The 12,273-nt window shown below is 49.1% G+C and overlaps 1 protein-coding gene across 1 annotated transcript in view; it reads left to right on the top strand.

Moving 5' to 3' along the window:
- The window catches only part of vstm2a (V-set and transmembrane domain containing 2A), a 644,019-nt gene that overhangs the window by 392,463 nt on the left and 239,283 nt on the right, over nucleotides 1-12,273 (top strand). The window lies entirely within an intron of this gene.

The following is a 12,273-nucleotide window of genomic DNA, read 5'->3' on the forward strand; positions in this document are numbered from 1 at the left end:
TCTTCTTCTTCTTCTTCTTCTTGAAAGCATGCATAGTCAGTGTGGAAGTGCATTTTTGATTGAGCAAAATTTTGCTCTGTTTCCAACTAAACTTGTTTACTGTGATTTGGTGGTTCAGTGAATTGTAATAATTATGGCATACAGCTTAAAACAAAACAAAAAAAAAAAACACTAAAAATATAAGAATACTGAATTTCAAATTTGAGTAGCTCACAATTTATGTAGTATAAATGCCATTAATATCTCCGTCTTGTTCAGTACACACAACTACAAACATGGGGAAGACTGCTGATCTGACAGTTGCTCATAATACCTCATCACACGAGAACATGAATTACACAAATGCCGTACGAATTGACATTTGAATGAACGGCATTCGAACTGGCATTTAAAATGGCAACCCACCAGCATTCAGAGCAGTCTGATCGTGTCCGCACATCCTGATTGTGCCCCTGATGAGCCAGACCCCCCCCCAGCATCTTGTTTGGGGTGCGCAAAGGAAATATTGTAATGTGCAAAGTCTGTGGCACACAATCATCATGTGCACTAGTTGTAAACACTGAATACACCGTGTCCCTCAGCAAGTCAACACATCTCCATGACCATTGATGGCTAACAGCCATGATTACATGATAATACAAATGAATCCTCTGACACAGGTCCTCTGACATCCTCTGACAGGTGGGATGACAATGGATGTGTGATTACATGCTCATTCTGGACATTGTATCATGATCACAGGCACTGTGCCTCAGCACATCTCCGTGATGCACTGATGCACACTGCAGCCGTGTGGATGGATCATGATGACATGATAACACAGATGAATCCACTAACACATTAAGTGCACTGACAACAGATGTGTGATTACATGCTCATTCTGTACATTCGATGATGATCACAGGCACTGTGCCTCAGCAAATCTCTGTGATGTGTTAACGTACATTGCAGCCATGTGGACGAGATCTAACACCCATGATGACATGATAATGCAGATGAATCCTCTGACACATGAGGTGGACTGACAATGGATGTGTGATTACATGCTTATTCTGGACATCATGGACTCCTAGTCTTGTCACTCTGACTGGAATAACAGCTGATTGCAGCGCTCTATGTGCATGTGCTTGTTTCATCCATGGCTCATGGCTCATACGTGAACCAGCTTGGTCAGCAGGCTGGCCACCTTTTGCTATACACAGGTGATCCAGAGAGAGAAGGTGAGAGAGAGAGAGAGAGAGAGAGAGAGAGAGAGAGAGAGAGCAGACATTGAGGTGCTGCATTCATGGTCTTCTGTGACACGTCAGTCACTGCATGCTCACTTGTCACATGAGACAGTCTTTAAACTAAATGAAACATCATGACCAGTGCATCAAAATCAAATCAATTCAAATCTATTTTATGTATATAGCGCCAAATCACAAGAAACAGTTGCCCCAAGGCACTTTATATTGTAAGGAAAAGCCATACAATAATTACAGAAAAACCCCAACGGTCAAAACGACCCCCTGTGAGCAAGCACTTGGCGACAGTGGGAAGGAAAAACTCCCTTTTAACAGGAAGAAACCTCCAGCAGAACCAGGCTCAGGGAGGGGCAGTCTTCTGCTGGGACTGGTTGGGGCTGAGGGAGAGACCTAGGAAAAAGACATGCTGTGGAGGGGAGCAGAGATCAATCACTAATGATTAAATGCAGAGTGGTGCATACAGAGCAAAAAGAGAAAGAAACACTCAGTGCATTATGGGAACCCCCCCAGCAGTCTAGGTCTATAGCAGCATAACTAAGGGATGGTTCAGGGTCACCTGATCCAGCCCTAACTATAAGCTTTAGCAAAAAGGAAAGTTTTAAGCCTAATCTTAAAAGTAGAAAGGGTATCTGTCTCCCTGATCCGAATTGGGAGCTGGTTCCACAGGAGAGGAGCCTGAAAGCTGAAGGCTCTGCCTCCCATTCTACTCTTACAAACCCTAGGAACTACAAGTAATCCTGCAGTCTGAGAGCGAAGCGCTCTATTGCGGTGATATGTTACTATGAGGTCCCTAAGATAAGAAGGGACCTGATTATTCAAAACCTTACAAGTAAGAAGAAGAATTTTAAATTCTATTCTAGAATTAACAGGAAGCCAATGAAGAGAGGCCAATATGGGTGAGATATGCTCTCTCCTTCTAGTCCCCGTCAGTACTCTAGCTGCAGCATTTTGAATTAACTGAAGGCTTTTCAGGGAACTTTTAGGACAACCTGATAATAATGAATTACAATAGTCCAGCCTAGAGGAAATAAATGCATGAATTAGTTTTTCAGCATCACTCTGAGACAAGATCTTTCTAATTTTAGAGATATTGCGTAAATGCAAAAAAGCAGTCTTACATATTTGTTTAATATGCACTTTGAATGACATATCCTGATCAAAAATGACTCCAAGATTTCTCACAGTATTACTAGAGGTCAGGGTAATGCCATCCAGAGTAAGGATCTGGTTAGACACCATGTTTCTAAGATTTGTGGGGCCAAGTACAATAACTTCAGTTTTATCTGAGTTTAAAAGCAGGAAATTAGAGGTCATCCATGTCCTTATGTCTGTAAGACAATCCTGCAGTTTAGCTAATTGGTGTGTGTCCTCTGGCTTCATGGATAGATAAAGATGGGTATCATCTGCGTAACAATGAAAATTTAAGCAATGCCGTCTAATAATACTGCCTAAGGGAAGCATGTATAAAGTGAATAAAATTGGTCCTAGCACAGAACCTTGTGGTACTCCATAATTAACCTTAGTCTGTGAAGAAGATTCCCCATTTACATTAACAAATTGTAATCTATTAGATAAATATGATTCAAACCACCGCAGCGCAGTGCCTTTAATACCTATGGCATGCTCTAATCTCTGTAATAAAATTTTATGGTCAACAGTATCAAAAGCAGCTCTGAGGTCTAACAGAACAAGCACAGAGATGAGTCCACTGTCTGAGGCCATAAGAAGATCATTTGTAACCTTCACTAATGCTGTTTCTGTACTATGATGAATTCTAAAACCTGACTGAAACTCTTCAAATAGACCATTCCTCTGCAGATGATCAGTTAGCTGTTTTACAACTACCCTTTCAAGAATTTTTGAGAGAAAAGGAAGGTTGGAGATTGGCCTATAATTAGCTAAGATAGCTGGGTCAAGTGATGGCTTTTTAAGTAATGGTTTAATTACTACCACCTTAAAAGCCTGTGGTACATAGCAAACTAATAAAGATAGATTGATCATATTTAAGATCGAAGCATTAAATAATGGTAAGGCTTCCTTGAGTAGCCTGGTAGGAATGGGGTCTAATAGACATGTTGATGGTTTGGATGAAGTAACTAATGAAAATAACTCAGAGAGAACAATCTGAGAGAAAGAGTCTAACCAAATACCAGCGTCACTGAAAGCAGCCAAGATAACGATACGTCTTTGGGATGGTTATGAGTAATTTTTTCTCTAATAGTTATAATTTTATTAACAAAGAAAGTCATGAAGTCATTACTAGTTAAAGTTAAAGGAATACTCGGCTCAATAGAGCTCTGACTCTTTGTCAGCCTGGCTACAGTGCTGAAAAGAAACATGGGGTTGTTCTTATTTTCTTCAATCAATCAATCAATCAATCAATTTTTTTATATAGCGCCAAATCACAACAAACAGTTGCCCCAAGGTGCTTTATATTGTAAGGCAAGGCCATACAATAATTATGTAAAACCCCAACGGTCAAAACGCCCCCCTTGTGAGCAAGCACTTGGCTACAGTGCTATGAGTCCACTGTCCGAGGCCATAAGAAGATCATTTGTAACCTTCACTAATTGTTGTGTGGGCCGCTGAAGAGGAGGTACTGCTGGCCCACCACCACCAGAGGGCGCCCTGCCTGGAGTGCGGGCTCCAGGCACCAGAGGGCGCTGCCGCCTAATGGGAGTAGCCTGGGTGACAGCTGTCACCCATCACCAGACTCAGCTGTTCCACTCAGCACAGAGGTATATCAGGAGGACGGCGTCTCCACCTCAGTGCCGAGATATCGCCTTACGTTAAAGGTAACGTTCTCTGCATTAATATTCTGATTAACTGGCTAAAAGATTTGTTGAACCTTTGCAGGACAGCTGATTATTGTGAGCTAAATTGCTTGGAGAAGTACTCACCTTTCTGCAGTATTGACGTGAGGTGGAGTCAGCTTCTTCCCTCTCTGTGTACTGGGTGCAGCCGCATCCACACCTGTGTGTTTGTTCTCTTGCCAGCAGTACCGGATCCGACGAGCGGAGGCAGTGGCCACCTGGGAATTCGGGACTTGGCGGTTCCAGTATTTCCAGGGTTCGGTGGCAGGGGAAATCTGGGTGGTTCCGGCTCGACTTGGACGGACGTCTCCTACCTTCGAGCCTGCCCACACGACACCAGTGGAATTCGGTGTAAACCCAAATTGTCAATTGTTGTATTGGTTGTGCATTTTCACAACAGTAAAACTTGTTATTTACTTTCTCCATTGTCCGTTCATTGCGCCCCCTGTTGTGGGTCCGTGTTCCAACACTTTCACAACAGGATATCTCGGCCAGCGTCATGGACCCCGAGGGGCGTCAACCGGCTGTTGAACGGCCAATGGAAGACCAAGGCGCGGCGGAGGCTTCGGGAGGGGTAATCGGTGAGTTGCAGCGGATTCTCACCGCTTTCACCTCTCGGATCGACTTAATGACCGAGCAGCACGTTCTCCTGAACCGCACGGTGGAGGCTCTCGCCGCACAAGTGGAGGCGCGCCCTTCGGGCGCCGCTGCGGCTCTCCCTCCCGCGGACCCTGCGCGCGAAAGTGACGTTCCACTGGTCGTTCAACGGTCCCTTCCTCCGTCCCCAGAAGCATACATAAGCCCTCCAGAGCTGTACGGAGGCTGTGTGGAGACGTGCGCGGACTTTCTGATGCAGTGTTCGCTCATCTTCGCACAGCGTCCCGTGATGTACGCGACTGATGCTAGCAAAGTAGCTTATGTGATAAATCTGCTTCGCGGGGAGGCACGCGCTTGGGCTACAGCGCTCTGGGAGCAGAACTCACGGCTCCTTCACACATACGATGGGTTTGTACGGGAGCTCAGAACGGTGTTCGATCATCCCAATAGAGGAGAGTCCGCTTCAACTGCACTACTGTCAATAAGACAGGGGCGTCGGAGCGCAGCTGCCTATGCAGTCGCCTTCCGCATCGCGGCGGCGAGATCCGGCTGGAATAGCACTGCCCTCCACGCTGCCTTTGTAAACGGACTGTCACTGGTCCTAAAAGAGCACCTGGTGGCTAAGGACGAACCGCGGGATTTAGATGGGCTCATCGATCTAGTTATACGACTCGACAACCGGTTAGAAGAACGCCGTCGGGAACGAGGCGAAGGGCGTGGCCAGGCACGCGTCGTCCCTCTCCCTTCCGGGTCCGATCGAGCTCCGCCCTCCCCACGCTCCTCTGTTCCTGCGCTCCGTGCGCCTATGGCTCCCCCTGCTGACGAAGCTATGGACACAAGCAGGGCAACATTTAGGGCACCTGGAGCACAAAGGAGGCGGGCCCACGGAGCCTGTTATGTTTGTGGCTCGAGTGAGCATCTCGCAAACGACTGCCCCGAGCGGTTAAACTCCAACGCCCGCCCCTAGAGACTGGGCCAGGGGTGGGCCAAAATATTCACGTGGGACACACCCACATTGCTACACGACTCCCAGTTACGATCCTGTTTGAGGATTCGACCCTGAAGGCCCCAGCACTGGTGGACACGGGCTCTGAGGGGAATCTGCTTGACAGTAGATGGGCCAGGGAGATAGGGCTCCCTCTGGTGGCTCTTACCTCGCCTGTGCAGGTTCGGGCGCTAGATGGCTCCCTACTCCCACCAATCACACATAAGACACCTCCAGTAACTCTGGTGGTGTCAGGTAACCACCGGGAGGTGATCGAGTTCTTTGTGACTCAGGCCACCTCCCGTGTGGTTTTGGGGTTTCCATGGATGCTAAAGCACAATCCCCGGATCGATTGGCCGTCCGGGGTAGTGGTTCAGTGGAGCGAAACCTGCCATCGGGAGTGTCTAGGTTCCTCGGTTCCTCCCGGCTCCCAAGCTAAGGAGGAGGTCTGAGTCCCGCCCAATCTAAAGGCGGTGCCGGCGGAGTACCATGACCTCGCTGACGTGTTCAGCAAGGATCTGGCTCTCACGCTTCCTCCCCACCGCCCGTATGATTGTGCCATTGATTTGGTTCCAGGCAGTGAGTTTCCGTCCAGTAGGCTGTACAACCTCTCACAGCCGGAGCGTGAATCAATGGAGACCTACATCCGGGACTCATTAGCTGCCGGGTTGATCCGGAATTCCACCTCTCCGATGGGTGCTGGTTTCTTTTTTGTGGGTAAAAAGGATGGCGGGCTTCGTCCATGCATTGATTATAGGGGGTTGAACGAAATCACGGTTCGCAATCGATACCCGTTGCCCCTGTTGGATTCGGTGTTCACCCCCTTGCATGGAGCCAATATCTTCACCAAACTTGATCTTAGGAATGCGTATCATTTGGTTCGGATCCGGAAGGGAGACGAATGGAAGACGGCATTTAACACCCCGTTGGGCCATTTTGGGTACCTGGTCATGCCGTTCGGTCTCACTAATGCTCCCGCGACCTTCCAAGCGTTGGTAAACGATGTCCTGCGGGACTTCCTGCACCGGTTCGTCTTCGTGTATCTGGATGATATACTCATCTTTTCCCCGGATCCTGAGACTCATGTCCGGCATGTCCGTCAGGTTCTGCAGCGGTTGTTGGAGAACCGTCTGTTTGTGAAGGGCGAGAAGTGTGAATTCCACCGCACTTCTTTGTCCTTCTTGGGGTTTATCATCTCCTCTAACTCCGTCGCCCCTGATCCGGCCAAGGTTGCGGCGGTGAGAGATTGGCCCCAACCCACAAGCCGTAGGAAGCTGCAACAGTTCCTCGGTTTTGCTAATTTCTATAGGAGGTTCATTAAGGGCTATAGTCAGGTAGTTAGCCCCCTGACAGCCCTGACCTCACCAAAAGTTCCCTTCACCTGGTCGGATCGGTGCGAAGCCGCGTTCAAGGAGTTGAAACGGCGCTTCTCGTCTGCACCAGTTCTGGTGCAGCCCGATCCTAGCCGCCCGTTAGTGGTTGAAGTGGATGCCTCGGACTCAGGGAGAGGAGCGGTGCTCTCCCAGAGCGGGAAGACCGATAAGGTCCTTCACCCGTGTGCCTATTGTTCTCGCAGGTTGACCCCCGCTGAACGGAACTATGACGTCGGCAATCGGGAACTCCTTGCTGTGAAAGAGGCCCTTGAAGAGTGGAGACATCTGTTGGAGGGAACAGCCGTGCCATTCACGGTTTTCACTGACCATCGGAACCTGGAGTACATCAGGACCGCCAAGCGACTGAACCCCAGGCAAGCCCGCTGGTCACTGTTCTTTGGCCGTTTTGACTTCCGGATTACCTACCGTCCCGGGACCAAGAATCAGAGGTCGGACGCATTGTCCCGGGTGCACGAAGACGAAGTCAAAACGGAACCGTCGGATCCCCCGGATCCCATCATCCCGGAGTCCGCTATCGTGGCCGCCCTCACCTGGGACGTGGAGAAGACCGTCCGGGAGGCCCTGACCCGTGTCCCGGACCCCGGAAACGGACCAAAGGACAAACTATACGTCCCACCAGAGGCTAGGGCTGCAGTCCTGGACTTCTGTCACGGTTCTAAGCTCTCCTTTCACCCAGGGGTGCGAAGGACCGTGACAGTCGTCCGGCAACGCTTCTGGTGGGCATCCCTAGAGGCCGACGTCCGGGACTACGTCCAGGCCTGTACCACCTGCGCCAGGGGCAAGGCCGATCACAGAAAGACCTCAGGGCAGCTACAGCCACTGCCCGTGCCTCATCGCCCCTGGTCCCACATCGGTCTGGACTTCGTCACGGGTCTCCCGCCGTCCCAGGGAAACACCGTCATCTTCACGATAGTTGACCGTTTCTCCAAGGCGGCCCACTTCGTGGCCCTCCCGAAGCTCCCAACGGCCCAGGAGACAGCGGACCTCCTGGTCCACCACGTCGTCCGTCTGCATGGCATACCATCAGACATCGTCTCCGATCGCGGTCCCCAGTTCACCTCACATGTCTGGAGGAGCTTCTGCCGGGAACTGGGGGCCACGGTCAGCCTCTCGTCTGGGTACCACCCCCAGACCAACGGGCAGGCAGAGCGGGCGAATCAGGAGCTGGAGCAGACACTTCGCTGTGTGACAGCCGCGCACCCGACGGCCTGGAGTACCCACCTGGCCTGGATCGAGTACGCCCACAACAGCCAAGTGTCATCAGCCACCGGCCTCTCCCCGTTTGAGGTGTGCTTGGGGTATCAGCCCCCCTTGTTTCCGGTGGTTGAGGGAGAGGTCGGTGTGCCCTCGGTCCAGGCCCACCTACGGAAGTGCCGTCGGGTGTGGCGGGCCACCCGCTCTGCCTTGTTGCAGGCCCGGACGAGGGCGAAGAAACATGCAGACCGGCGGCGAGCCCCGGCCCCCAAGTATCGTCCTGGGCAGGAGGTCTGGTTGTCCACCAAGGACATTCCTCTACAGGTTGACTCACCAAAACTACAAGAACGGTACATCGGACCTTATAAGATCCTCAAGGTCATCAACCCCGCCGCAGTGAGGCTCCAGCTTCCGGCCTCACTGCGGATCCATCCAGTTTTTCATGTTTCCCGGATCAAGCCTCTTCACACCTCACCCCTCTGCACCCCGGGTCCGGCGCCGCCTCCTGCCCGGATCATCGACGGAGCACCGGCTTGGACAGTCCGCCGGCTCCTTGATGTCCGTCGGATGGGCCGGGGTTTTCAGTATCTGGTGGACTGGGAGGGGTACGGACCCGAGGAGCGCTCCTGGGTGAAGAAGGGCTTCATCCTGGACCCGGCCCTCCTGGCCGACTTCTACCGTCGCCATCCGGACAAGCCCGGTCGTGCGCCAGGAGGCGCCCGTTGAGGGGGGGGTCCTGTTGTGTGGGCCGCTGAAGAGGAGGTACTGCTGGCCCACCACCACCAGAGGGCGCCCTGCCTGGAGTGCGGGCTCCAGGCACCAGAGGGCGCTGCCGCCTAATGGGAGTAGCCTGGGTGACAGCTGTCACCCATCACCAGACTCAGCTGTTCCACTCAGCACAGAGGTATATCAGGAGGACGGCGTCTCCACCTCAGTGCCGAGATATCGCCTTACGTTAAAGGTAACGTTCTCTGCATTAATATTCTGATTAACTGGCTAAAAGATTTGTTAAACCTTTGCAGGACAGCTGATTATTGTGAGCTAAATTGCTTGGAGAAGTACTCACCTTTCTGCAGTATTGACGTGAGGTGGAGTCAGCTTCTTCCCTCTCTGTGTACTGGGTGCAGCCGCATCCACACCTGTGTGTTTGTTCTCTTGCCAGCAGTACCGGATCCGACGAGCGGAGGCAGTGGCCACCTGGGAATTCGGGACTTGGCGGTTCCAGTATTTCCAGGGTTCGGTGGCAGGGGAAATCTGGGTGGTTCCGGCTCGACTTGGACGGACGTCTCCTACCTTCGAGCCTGCCCACACGACACCAGTGGAATTCGGTGTAAACCCAAATTGTCAATTGTTGTATTGGTTGTGCATTTTCACAACAGTAAAACTTGTTATTTACTTTCTCCATTGTCCGTTCATTGTGCCCCCTGTTGTGGGTCCGTGTTCCAACACTTTCACAACACTAATGCTGTTTCTGTACTATGATGAATTCTAAAACCTGACTGAAACTCTTCAAATAGACCATTCCTCTGCAGATGATCAGCTAGCTGTTTTACAACTACCCTTTCAAGAATTTTTGAGAGAAAAGGAAGGTTGGAGATTGGCCTATAATTAGCTAAGATAGCTGGGTCAAGTGATGGCTTTTTAAGTAATGGTTTAATTACTGCCACCTTAAAAGCCTGTGGTACATAACCAACTAACAAAGATAGATTGATCATATTTAAGATCGAAGCATTAAATAATGGTAGGGCTTCCTTGAGCAGCCTGGTAGGAATGGGGTCTAATAAACATGTTGATGGTTTGGATGAAGTAACTAATGAAAATAACTCAGACAGAACAATCGGAGAGAAAGAGTCTAACCAAATACCGGCATCACTGAAAGCAGCCAAAGATAACGATACGTCTTTGGGATGGTTATGAGTAATTTTTTTCTCTAATAGTTAAAATTTTGTTAGCAAAGAAAGTCATGAAGTCATTACTAGTTAAAGTTAATGGAATACTCAGCTCAATAGAGCTCTGACTCTTTGTCAGCCTGGCTACAGTGCTGAAAAGAAACCTGGGGTTGTTCTTATTTTCTTCAATTAGTGATGAGTAGAAAGATGTCCTAGCTTTACGGAGGGCTTTTTTATAGAGCAACAGACTCTTTTTCCAGGCTAAGTGAAGATCTTCTAAATTAGTGAGACGCCATTTCCTCTCCAGCTTACGGGTTATCTGCTTTAAGCTACGGGTTTGTGAGTTATACCACGGAGTCAGGCACTTCTGATTTAAAGCTCTCTATTTCAGAGGAGCTACAGCATCCAAAGTTGTCTTCAATGAGGATGTAAAACTATTGACGAGATACTCTATCTCACTTACAGAGTTTAGGTAGCTACTCTGCACTGTGTTAGTATATGGCATTAGAGAACATAAAGAAGGAATCATATCCTTAAACCTAGTTACAGCGCTTTCTGAAAGACTTCTAGTGTAATGAAACTTATTCCCCACTGCTGGGTAGTCCATCAGAGTAAATGTAAATGTTATTAAGAAATGATCAGACAGAAGGGAGTTTTCAGGGAATACTGTTAAGTCTTCTATTTCCATGCCATAAGTCAGAACAAGATCTAAGATATGATTAAAGTGGTGGGTGGACTCATTTACTTTTTGAGCAAAGCCAATAGAGTCTAATAATAGATTAAATGCAGTGTTGAGGCTGTCATTCTCAGCATCTGTGTGGATGTTAAAATCGCCCACTATAATTATCTTATCTGAGCTAAGCACTAAGTCAGACAAAAGTTCTGAAAATTCACAGAGAAACTCACAGTAACGACCAGGAGGACGATAGATAACAACAAATAAAACTGGTTTTTGGGACTTCCAATTTGGATGGACAAGACTAAGAGTCAAGCTTTCAAATTAATTAAAGCTCTGTCTGGGTTTTGGATTAATTAATAAGCTGGAATGGAAGATTGCTGCTAATCCTCCACCTCGGCCCGTGCTACGAGCATTCTGGCAGTTAGTGTGACTCGGGGGTGTTGACTCATTTAAACTAACATATTCATCCTGCTGTAACCAGGTTTCTGTAAATCAATATATTGATCAATTATTATATCATTTACTAACAGGGACTTAGAAGAGAGAGACCTAATGTTTAATAGACCACATTTAACTGTTTTAGTCTGTGGTGCAGTTGAAGGTGCTATATTATTTTTTCTTTTTGAATTTTTATGCTTAAATAGATTTTTGCTGGTTATTGGTGGTCTGGGAGCAGGCACCGTCTCTACGGGGATGGGGTAATGAGGGGATGGCAGGGGGAGAGAAGCTGCAGAGAGGTGTGTAAGACTACAACTCTGCTTCCTGGTCCCAACCCTGGATAGTCACGGTTTGGAGGATTTAAGAAAATTGGCCAGATTTCTAGAAATGAGAGCTGCTCCATCCAAAGTGGGATGGATGCCGTCTCTCCTAACAAGACCAGGTTTTCCCCAGAAGCTTTGCCAATTATCTATGAAGCCCACCTCATTTTTTGGACACCACTCAGACAGCCAGCAATTCAAGGAGAACATGCGGCTAAACATGTTACTCCCGGTCTGATTGGGGAGGGGCCCAGAGAAAACTACAGAGTTCGACTTTGTTTTTGCAAAGTTACACACTGATTCAATGTTAATTTTAGTGACCTCCGATTGGCGTAACCGGGTGTCATTACTGCCGACTTGAATTACAATCTTACCAAATGTACGCTTAGCCTTAGCCAGCAGGTTCAAATTTCCTTCAATGTCGCCTGCTCTGGCCCCCGGAAGACAATTGACTATGGTTGCTGGTGTCGCTATCTTCACATTTCTCAAAACAGAGTGGCCAATAACCAGAGTTTGTTCCTCGGCGGGTGTGTCGCAGAGTGGGGAAAAACGGTTAGAAATGTGAACGGGTTGGCGGTGTACACGGGGCTTCTGTTTAGGGCTACGCTTCCTCCTCACAGTCACCCAGTCGGCCTGCTTTCCTGGCTGCTCGGGATCTGCCAGAGGGAAACTAACGGTGGCTAAGCTACCTACTACAGGGGCCTGACTAGCTGTAGAATT

The sequence above is a fragment of the Thalassophryne amazonica genome, chromosome 1 (assembly GCF_902500255.1).
Source record: "Thalassophryne amazonica chromosome 1, fThaAma1.1, whole genome shotgun sequence".
In the NCBI taxonomy this organism is placed as follows: domain Eukaryota; kingdom Metazoa; phylum Chordata; class Actinopteri; order Batrachoidiformes; family Batrachoididae; genus Thalassophryne; species Thalassophryne amazonica.